We start from the raw sequence: 12,003 nt of genomic DNA on the forward strand, positions 1-12,003 counted from the left end.
TCTCATCTGAATATTTCCTATTCCTAAATTTAAAGAAACACTTGAAAGGAACAAAATTTATTACAGCTTTAGCTGAGGATTGGTTTGTGCAACAAGGGAAAGACTTTTTTCTTTCAGTTGCAAATGATGCAGCAACTTTGTAAAAAGTGTATAACACTTCATGGGGAATATGTAGAATAATGTGTAAGTTACATGGTTCTACCTCAATTCCTTCATGGTGATTATCACAACTTTTCAGCATGCCGTCTTATTATGTGGGATTTCAACTACAGAAGTCTTCATAAATTCTACATAATCAATACAAATATGACCATATCTTTAGATTGGATATCAACTTGTGGGTTACAGTAATGTGCAAAGGAAGTGGCTTTGTCTCTGACTATGCCCTCCTTCCACTACCCTGGGATTTTCCTGCAGCTGAGACTTAAGACAAAATAGTTCATTTGCACAGAAAAGACTCCAAGACAGTGGTAGCAAATTATACTAGTCAGTATTTTGTTGGTAGTGATGACAAAAGTACTGAAGAAGTACTTGTTCAAAAACAAAATTCAGGAAATAGTTGAGGTAGAGGTAACTGTGAATCCATTAAGAAACATAATATATTCACACATACACTAGCAAAATATTTAATTAACCAACTCAGTTATACAAATATTTCAGTTTAAGTATCTTAGTTTAAGATCATCAGCATAACAAATAGAAATGAGAAATTCAAACAGCAACAATGTAGCACGTTGTTGCTGTTTACCACAAGTTGCCTCAGTCCTGAAGATACTTCAGCTGCAAACTTTGTTTGCTTACAATTGGATAAAGGATTAAACAAAATTTATTATAGTCTAACCAAGTGAAAAAAACTTCCAACATCTTTCTCTAAAAATTGCTTCCCATTGCTTCTGCCTTAGTATCACCACTTCTGGGTCTGACTCCCATTGACGAGACCTCAGTAAAGGTTGAAACCGGTATGGGTAGTGGCTCTTCCATTAATACATAACATTATACATCTCTGCAAGGAGATGTGCTTTGCATTATGGGAGATACTAAGACAAGGAGTGATGAGAGCTTGGTCCACCTTTACCACAAGTTGCCTCAGTCTTGAAGATACTTCAGGTGCAAACTTTGTTTGCTTATGCTTGGATAAAGGATTACACTAAATTTATTATAATGTAGTACATGGAGGATGATTTTTTTTTCTTTCAAGTGCAGATTATGACTTTTATTTATTTATTTATTTTTTTTTTAATTTTTTTTTTTTTAATATAATATAATATAACTCTGGTGCAGGACACCAGAATGTACAGAGGATTTGAAATTGGAAGTGATCACTATTTAGTCTTGAGCAGGATAAAATTGAATTTCATATTGAAAACAATAACATGTAAGAAAGTTTTAAAGCGAATAAAAGTTGAGCAGCTCTCAGATGTGAACTGTAGACTAAAATACACAAAGATTATTGAAGAAAAAACGAAAGAGTTTGAGAACAGGAATCAAACGTTGGAGATTCAGTGGCAAGCCTTGAAGAAAGCCCTGATTGACTCAGCTAGAGAGGCATGTGATGAAGTTGTCTGCAAGGATAGAAAAATTAGAACTACATGGTGGATGCAGGAAGTTAAAGAGGCAGTGAAGGAAAAGAAGAAAGCATATCAAAAGTTCCTGCAAATAAGTCAGCTTGTGCTCTTAGAGAATACAGAGACAAATGCAAGAATGCTAAACACTGTGTAAAACTAGCTAAACAAAAGTCGTGGGAGGACTTTGGCAAGAATATAGAAAATAAATATCAAGAAGGCGGCAAAATATTCTGGAGGTTGTTAAAGAAGCTTAGGAATGGAGGAAAAAGTGCTGTAAAAGGAGTTAGAGATGATGAAGGTGACATGAAAACGGAAGAAAAAGATAACCTTGAAGTATGGAGTAATTACTTTGAAAAACTGCTAAATGAAACAAACAGTGATGACAGCACAGTGGTAAAAAACACTGCCCAGGTATGCAGTCAGGAATAGATATCCATACTTGAAGTAGAAAAAGCTATCAAAGGCTTGAAATGTGGAAAGACAGCAGGAGTAGATGATATTCGACCAGAAATGCTGAAGTATGGTGGTATAAAAGTCTTACAGTGTCTGCACTGCATAGTTCAGAAAGCCTGGACAGAGTGACGAATTCTCGATGATTGGAGTAGAGCTCTCATAGTACCCATATATAAAAAGCGAAATAAAACTGAATGTGAGAATTACAGAGGTATTTCCCTACTAAGTGTTCCTGGCAAGATCTATGCAAGTATACTTGAGAAACGATTGAGAAGAATTGTGGAAGAAAAGCTTGGTGAAGAACAAGCTGGATTCAGGCCAAATAGAGGCTGTCAGGATCAAATCTTCACCTTACGACAAATAGTCGAGAAAGCATGGAAATATAACAAAGTTCTGTATTTGAGTTTTGTTGATTTGGAAAAGGCATATGACAAGGTGCCAAGAGAGAAACTATTCAATACGCTACAGTTATATAGTGTCAATGGGGCATTATATCAAGCAATACTTAGTCTTTATTTGAGTTGTAAGTCAGCAGTTAGAATTGAAGGAAGTACAGGAAGATGGTTTAATGTTAAATCTGGTGTGAGACAAGGATGTACATTATCCACTCTGTTATTCATTATCTATATGGATCACATTATGAAGGAAAGTGGTATTAAACATGTTATCAAAATTGGAGATGTTAATGTCAGCTTTTTGCGAATGATGTTATACTTCTAAATAAATCCGCTACAAGTCTGCAAGATTCTCTGACTAAATTGAATAACTGTTGTAATAGATATGGTATGAAGGTCATCAATAAAAACACAATGAAAATAGGCAGAATCATTGAAAATGTCAACTGTGTTGTGAATGGAGAACCTGTGGAACAAGTAAAACATTTCAGCTACTTAGGCACAATTTTTACTGAAGATGGTAAACTAAATATAGAAATAGACAACAGAATCAGCAAAGCTGGTATCGTGGGAAGTCAATTGAATAAATTCATATGGAATAAGAGAGAAATTAGTCGGAACACTAAATTAGTTGTATACAAGACAGTGTTCAAACCAGTTTTAACTTATGGATCTGAGAGCTGGGTCAGAAGTAAAACACTTGACCAAAGACTAGAGACCGCAGATATGAGAGTCCTGAGAAAGATTAGTGGCATGACCAGATGGCATCAATGGCAATATCATATTAAAAATGAGGATATTAGGAAAGAACTTGACATTGTCAGCATCCAGTAATGCATTAGCAGAGCTAATCTCAGGTGGTATGGTCACTTAAATAGAATGGGAGAGGAAAGATTGGCAAAACGACCAAGATATAGATGGATTTGATACGGTACAAAGTGCCTTAGATGATAGAAATATAAGATCTGATAATGTTGGAGTCTTGACAAGTAACAGACTGATTTGGAGGAAAATTGTAGATAGGAAGTTAGTAATGATGTAATTTTTTCATGTAGTACTATCATATCCTGTACACCCCTTGAGGGTACATGGCAGGAATTTGATGTTGATGATGATATAATGATCCTCCCAAGTAGGAACACCTAGCCTCTCCTCCCCAATCCAGCTCTCACCTCCACGGTGTGAATCCTTGAATCTGAGCAACCAAGGGGAAAATTGGTTGGGTACAAATGAGAAGAGGGAGATTTAGAGAAAGTTTAGAGTCCTTAAGGTAGCAACCACCACAAACTAGGCTATCTTTTCTTACTATAATCTCTCAAGAAAGAAGTAACTGGACTGTTCCTCTGGAAAACAACTCAGGCAGGTTAACAGATATGAGCAGAATAAGGAAAAGAAAAAAAATGAAAATAAACAATTAATAAACTGTTTATTATGAATAAATAAAGGATATCTGGAAAGTTACTGCTTGGAATGTTAGGAGTATCCATCACAAATAGCAAGATCTAAACAAATCCTAATAGAAATATCAAATTAGCAGTAATAACAAACAAAGAAAAAAACAAAAAAGGTTCAGATGATTACATATATATCCACAGTGGAGTCCAAAAGGAAGAAAGAGTAAAAGCAGGAGTAATGATTTTTATTCACAAAATAATTTTATAAAATATCACACATTACAAATACTCTAACGAAAATATTCCAGAACTGAGATTACAAATAAGCCATGGCTTCCTGACTATTGTTGGTGTCTATGTCCCAGAGGAAAGAACAGGGGAAGATAACAATGCGTTTTATTGAGATTTACAAAAAAATAAAAGATAAAGTATAAATCCTAATGATTATCTATTAATAATAGGAGTTCAGTGCCAGAGTATGGAACATTTCACTAGGTACAAATATACGAACAGATGATGAAATAACATGCAAAAAATGGATACAGACTTAGGGATTTTTCTGCATATAATAACTTAAAAATTACTAATACTTTTTTTCAAGCATAAAGATTGCCATAAATTCACTTGGGAAACAAGAAACCTAAAGTACAAAAGACTTATAACTAAAATAGCAAATATTATTCTAAATAACCAGGTATTCAGAAGTGCAAAAATAGAATCTGATCATTATCTTTTACAAGGAAAATTACCCCAAGATGATTTAAAATTAACCAAATCAGTTCTAAGAGAAATCTCTAGGAATCTTTTAGAGTTCAACACTTGGATAATAAAGGTATCAGCTACTCTTCTTCACTAAGAATAAATGGAAAACTAGAGGAAATAAAAGAAAATGATAATATACAGATAGAATGGGATAATTTTAAAAATGTATTAACAAATACTGCAACAGAATGCCTCAGAACAAAAAGTAAATGGAAGAGCAGATATGGAATAAGAAACTGGGATGAAAATAATGAAGTAATAATTAAAGATAAGAAAGAAGCATATAAACAGTGGATAAACGCAAAATCACTAGAAGCAAAATTAAGTATAAATACAAAAGAGCAATTGCAAAAAAAAAAAAAAAAAAAAAAAAGAAGCATGCCAAAACAAGAATAGAGAAACGCCTTTGACAGAGTCTTCAGGAACAAGCTGTGAACTGTATTCATGAATCTAAACATTCCAAATCAGCTGCTTGTTGCAATAACTGACATGTATCAGAACAACCAAATAGTTGTAAGAATCAATGAAAAAGTTACAGAACAGAAATCAATAAACAGAGAGATCCACCAAGGATGCCCAATTTCACTACCATTATTTAATATCTATATAGGTGAAATGGAAGAAAAATATAAAACTGGCATTTAAACTGAATCGTAAAACTACACTTAATACCCTTTTCTTTTCAGATGACCAGATAGTCATAGCAAGAAGTGAAGATGAACTGCAAAGATCTTAAACTTAAGTGCAAAAGAATTGAAATGCAAATATAACAGATAAAACAAAAATCATGACTTTTAAAGGACCATCTCCAGTCAGAAGCAAAATTATGATAGAAAATAAAATTTTATAACAAATTAACTGCTTCAAAAAACTTGGGTGTGCTGTATTATATACAAAAGAAGCTGACATTGACATCAAAATTTCAAACTTTCTAAACAGGATTGATTAATAATATTTTCAAACCTAACCAAGTTCAAAAGCAAACAAGAATAGGAATTTATAAAGTTTTGGCAAGACTTTTTCTGTTGTATGGAAGTGAATTAATGGATCATAAAAACTGCAGAAGAAAAAAAGAATAGAAACTGGAGAAATGAAATTCTTTAATTTTTCAGAGCATACTTTTGTGGGCAAAAAAAGAAGCACAGAAATATGTAAAGAATTGAAAATAGACTCAGTATTGGACAAAGTATATGAATGCTGAAAGAAGTGGATTGAACAAATGGACAGTTCAAGACTACCCCAAAAAAATTCAATACTACCCATTTGGAGTATATAGAAGTTAGCGATTCCCAAGGAAAAGATGAGACACAAACAGGCCACTGTTGGCTACATCATCCCTGACAGGATGATGTTTGACAGGATACCATACGTAAAGGTTCTATGTGGTATCCTATCAAACACCTCTGTACAATGAAAATCCAGCAGAATATCACATTCTTATCCACCCATTCCTGACTTTTAATAAACTACTAAATATTTCAAACATTTTACTTTGAGTCTCTTAAAACCATAATCATCATCAGTATTATTTATTTTATTTTATTTTTTTAAATAACGAAAGCTGTAGGGCATTCATAATTAGAAGAAACACACGTATAAACCACAGTGAAAATTATTTAATTGTAAATATTTCATCCTAAGTACTTAGGATGAAATATTTACAATTAAATAATTTTCACTGTGGTTTATACGTGTGTTTCTTCTAAGTATTAATTTTATAATATAATTTTTTTTTTATCATAAGATGGAAACCCTACTCTAGAGATGAAATTCATCTCTCACCAATTTAATTTGGACAAAGACTCTCTTGAAGAGTTGCAGCATAATTATTTATGATAATAACATTATCTGCATAAAGTAGGACCAAACTTAATACCCCTGTAAAATCTCAATGTAGCTTAAAAATATCAAAGCGTTTTGCATCGATTTTTTACAGAGGTCAAGTGCCATGAGAATGTTGTAAAAATAACTTGTTTGTCTCTGTATATTTTGTACTAGATATTTTTGTAAATAACCCTTTGGAAGTTAACTATATACTCCTTTAATAAGAATATTTCAGAGTAGTGTTAAAAAAAACAAGCCAATGTTTTGATGCCTGAGCTGTATGTGATAGATGTACATACATGGCGACATAAGAAAGGCTGTTTATGAAATTTTGTGTGTATGTGAAAGGCTTACAAGCTCTGCACATAAACACCTCCGAAGTCAGCCAGAAAGGTTCAAACAACTTTCCGACAGGCAACTTACAATCAAAAGAAAGTGGAGGAGAACAGAAAGCGGGCCAAACTTGAAAGAAGAGGAAAGAGTCATGCCAAGTTCTTTGGGGGTTACAAACTTCGTGCGAGGTCTCAGAGAGCCAAGCATAGGGAGCTTCCCGGTTCGGACGTCGCTAGAGAGAGAGATGACTTCTAGGCCAGAGAGAGGGTTTCCAGAGGCCGCAGACAGAGCTCCCCGCTTCCAGCTGTTGCCGAAAGGAGAAGTTCCAATTGCCAGAGAGGGATCATGATTGACAATTGGCAGCAATTACAGTTTCTTAGAGATGGGAGTTCAGGCTACTTGAGACGGCAGTTATCCAGGCATGTTCGGCGAGCCAAAGCAGCAGAGAAAAGGCGATGTAAATTACCTGAAGCAGCTTCACTCGGAAGTTTTTCTTTTTGCCGTGGGAGAACAACATTTTGCCGGAGCTGTATGTATGAGTACCACAGCCCGCTGTTTACAGCCCACTTTTTTTCCGATGGGATACTACTGAAGCCAAATTTCATGAAGGAATCTTGAGATCTGAGATGAAAGAATTGCCATAGAACTTTTAGTGAAAGACTTTTGACTGAATGTGCGATACAGAGCCTTTGTGAGTTACACACTTTTGTATATTCCCTCGTATAGTTGTTATAGAAGGACGTTTAAGATTTTTGTTTAATAGTGATAAGAAGTGTCTATAAGAGAGTCAATTGGGATGTTGGAAATTGATATCAAATTTGTAAAAATAACTCTAACCTCTTTGCAAGTAAACTAGGACTTTAATAAGTTAAATTTGTAAGCAGAGAGTTAATAGGTTTTGAGTTAAAGACATTAATTAATGTTGAAGTAAAAAGATTCTAATTTGTGCTAAAGAATTTTTATAGATGGATAGAGAAAGCAATCTCCCTATTGTTTAATTCATGTATATTTCATAGTAATGTAAATAAAATGTGTTTTGATTTTTATGTTAAAGGAGTGCTGCCTGATTGTTTATTTTTACAACTGCACTGTTCCTAAATAAATCGGACTTGTGAGCAGGAAACTATGAGATAGCCAAAGCGTAAAGTTAAGTAAAAGAATGCACCACGACTGTTTGTGTAAAGTTTTATTGAAGGAATTTGTGTTAGAGAGAGAGAAATCTGCCGGCTGTATTATTGAGTTTTATGCTAATTAAATGATATTAGTGGTGCAGTCTAAATTAAATAAATTTTCTAGTATCTTAGGCATAAGACTCATAGTGCGAAGGGTAGATAAACATAGTATGTAATAATATAAGCAAGAAAGATTCAGAGAGAGAAAGCGCACAGCTAACTAGAATAAAGTATAGAGATAAAGATTTTAAGAATAACAGTATATAAGGTATAGAGAAAAAATAAAGACACTTAAAATAAATGAGAAAGGATAAGAGACAAAAAAAGCGCATTAGAGTAAAGCTATAAAGAATTAGGAATAGAATAAAGATAAAGAGATATTAGTAATATAGGCAGAGTAAGAAAGGAAAATATAGGAAAAAACGTGTAGAATAGTAAAGATAATAAAATAACGCATTAAAGACAGCAGAAGATATTACAATACAAATATAGAGAAAAGATATTTTAAATAATAGCAGCAAACATAGAAGATATTACACCCCTTATATTCAGTGGTGTAGCTAGAGCTTTTGTTGCCCGGGGGCGATCCTTGAGTTTGCTGCCCCTCTGAAAAAGTCAAAATGACGTATAGGGAAACACTATGTTTATTTTTGAAGTAAAACTTTAATTTCTTAAATAGAATGGGAGAGGAAAGAGTAGCAAAACAAGTGTTCTCTGCCAGGTTGGCAGGAAAACGACCCAGAGGAAGGCCAAGATATAGGTGGATTGATACGGTACAAAGTGCCTTAGACGATAGAAATATAAGATATGATAATGTTGGAGTCTTGACAAGTAACAGACTGATTTGGAGGAAAATTGTAGATAGGAAGTTAGTAATGATGTAATTTTTTCGTGTAGTACTCTCATATCCTGTACACCCCTTGAGGGTACATGGCAGGAATTTGATGATGATGATGAACTTTAATTTCAACGTTCTAAAGTGTTATTTTTCTTGCTTTTCTGTTAACAAAATCTTCGATGATATTGGCGAAGTCTGTTTCATAGTAATGTAGGTAATTCTTAATCAGTTTTATTTAGAAAAACTGCTCTCACAACTAGCAACACTTACAGCAATTGTGAGGAAAATTCACAGCAGCATCACAGTATTTGGAAATGAGTTCTTGAGACTGTATTTTAAAATTAACTGCAAAAGTTAGAAAAGGTTCAAAGTGTTGCCTGAGACAGACCCCCCCCCAGCTATGCCTCTGCTTATATTTAATATTTTCTTTCTTTAGTAACTGTGATGTCCATATATTATAAATAAAGATGGTGCACAATCCTGCTTTATACTTGATTAGTTCAGTTTTAACTGTTGATTAGAAAATTAGCTATGCTATAGACTTTTCGCTGGGTGATTCGTTTATAATGTGAAATTTTAATGTAGTGTAGTTAAATTGTGAACAGTTTTCCCTTGATACCTTATGTATTTTTGAGGTTAATACAACTTAAATTATGTGCTTCATTATATTAAAATGTTTCTTGACTATTTGTCTTAAAATAAAAATCAAGTCAAGCTTGGCAATTATATTCGATCTAAATTCAGTTTTTTTATTCACCTGTTTTCCCTTGAACAATGTTTTTTTTTTTTTTTTTGGTCTTAACAGTGTGTGTGTGTGTGTGTGTGTGTGTGTGTGTGTCTACTCATATGACTAAATCTGAAAAAAAGTTAACACTGAATTGATATTTAGTTATTTACTAATTATGCAACTAATTTTGTCCAAATTACTTGGGGATTTCTTTGGTCTGAAAGAGACATACTTTCAAGATGAGATGAGAGATCTGGGAGTAATGGCAGACAGTTGTGAAGTTTTGGGGTCATATTGCTAAAATTGTAAGAACATCTCAGTAAATTATGGAAATAATGAGGAAGACATTGACATACAGAAGCAAAGTTATTGTTCCCCTGTATAAGGGAAACAGTTTTCCCAGACCACATATGGTCTGGGAAAACTTTTTTCAGGCCTTTTTTTTTTTTTTCATCAGACTACATATGAATGACTATGCACAAATTTGGCCACCTGATTTTGAGGGGGATAAGAGTGTATTGGAGAAGATCCAGAGAATGTTTGCTTAGTGTTGGTCTATGGATTGTCTGATATGAGGAGAGATTGAGAGAATACAACTTACAGAGCCTTCAGAATAGAAGAGGGGAATATGATTGAGACATATAAGTTGGTGAGGGACAGTCACCAGATTAATGTGAAGGAGGTTTGTCATAGAATTGAGGGAAGCAGTGGTAGAACTAGAGACCATCCATGGAAGCTGTGTATGGAGGGTGTGAGCAGAAGAGTGAGAAGAAAGTGTTGCCTGAAAGTGGTGAGTGCAGAAACTGTGAATAGGTTCAAGGCAGGGCTCAATCTTTTGGCATAAGGGAGTATAGACCTCTCTTGATGAGTCCTTTGACTTTATAGAGGTCAGATGATGATGATAATAATAAAAGATCAGTTGGATTATAATAATTCACATTATTTGTGAGCATGTGCCCATCACTGTGCATATTGATATGTTCTCATTTGTGTATTTCATTAACCATAGCTAGTAAACAGACAGATTAATAGGTTGATATTTATATTCCTTGGACTTTAGTGATGTAAGGTTTTCAGTTCATTCTATAGAACCTGCTGTCTTTCAGATTAGCTGAAGATAACATTTTGTGACAGAACTGTGGCCTCACTTTGAATGACATAGAATACCACAATGTCTGTAGTGGTAGACTTGAACTTCTTCCACTTTAGGTTCTGGGTCAGGAGATCCTTATGATTCTTATTACTGCCCATTTCCATCTAGGGAAAGTGCTGGCAAGTTGTAGAACTTGCTATGTTTCTGTTCATTGTATTGTTCATTAGACTCCTCTGTCTGTGGTATGTGTTTTCTAGTTATACCTCAAGTGGTAAACTGCTGGATATTTCAGAGGACTGTGTTTAGCTATCATGGATTGAAGGTGATTGTATTTTGATGAAAGGATTCATAACTGGTTTATTGTATGAACATATTTTTTCCTCTTGGTATTGTTCATACAATAAACCAGTTATGAATCCTTTCATCAAAATACAATCACCTTCAATCCATGATAGCTAAACACAGTCCTCTGAAATATCCAGCAGTTTGCCACTGCTTTAAGTATACCACTTTATTAAGTATACTAATATTTCACTGGTTTTCTACCTAGCATCATCTCAGTTACAACTGCGGGCACACAGCACTCAATTAGATGGCTATAGAAACAATTCAAGTTGTAACTTAAAAGAACTAATGTCTTAACAAGACACAGATTATTCTCTACATCTATGTAATGTTGGAAAAATTGAGAACCTCATCAGGCACTGACAGGATCAACAGAGTCAGATATACTTACAGAACCACTCTAAATAATCATAGGGCCCTCCTGACATGTCTACCACTGAAAAATCTCCAAAACAGAAATGCAATATCAACAGATGCAAACTGCCATTATAAAAACCTTTCCAGATATCGCCACACCTTAGGGAATCCGAATTACTTCTGGAAACTCCTGGGAGCCTTCCTTCAATCTTGTATTAGCTGAAGTCTCACTGCCACTTCTTCCTTCCAACTGCAAGAAAATATACCCCCTTCCTCATGTTAGTGCCTCAATCCTTTGTATATATCCATCTTCATCCAACTCATCTGCAGACCTGAAGATGCCATTCAGTTTTCCGTGGGATCTCCAGTACAAATCAAAGTGTACCAGATCAGGTGCAGACATACAGTAGAAGCTTTTGCACAAGATCTTGCCAACTCCTACTAAACTCCACAAATTCTAACTTAGAGAATTGTGTCTGTGCATCTTCTGCAACATCCCAGATACCTTGGAACACTCATCTGACCTGTCCTAAACACTACCTTTTGCACTAGTAACTACACACACAGCCAAGAAGACTGCTGATATCTGCTCCATACAGAAGAGAAGAAACATAAAATATGCAACTTCCTTTTTATCTGTACCAGCTGCAGCTACTTTACACACAAGAGATAACTAACACCTATTAATAGCCAAGTCAGAGCAAAATGTCGTGGACTTTAGACCAGAAACTACAAAATTGGCTTT

This window comes from Typopeltis vanoorti, chromosome 15 (assembly GCF_054136105.1).
Source record: "Typopeltis vanoorti isolate ZY-2024b chromosome 15, IOZ_Tvanoo_1.0, whole genome shotgun sequence".
In the NCBI taxonomy this organism is placed as follows: domain Eukaryota; kingdom Metazoa; phylum Arthropoda; class Arachnida; order Uropygi; family Thelyphonidae; genus Typopeltis; species Typopeltis vanoorti.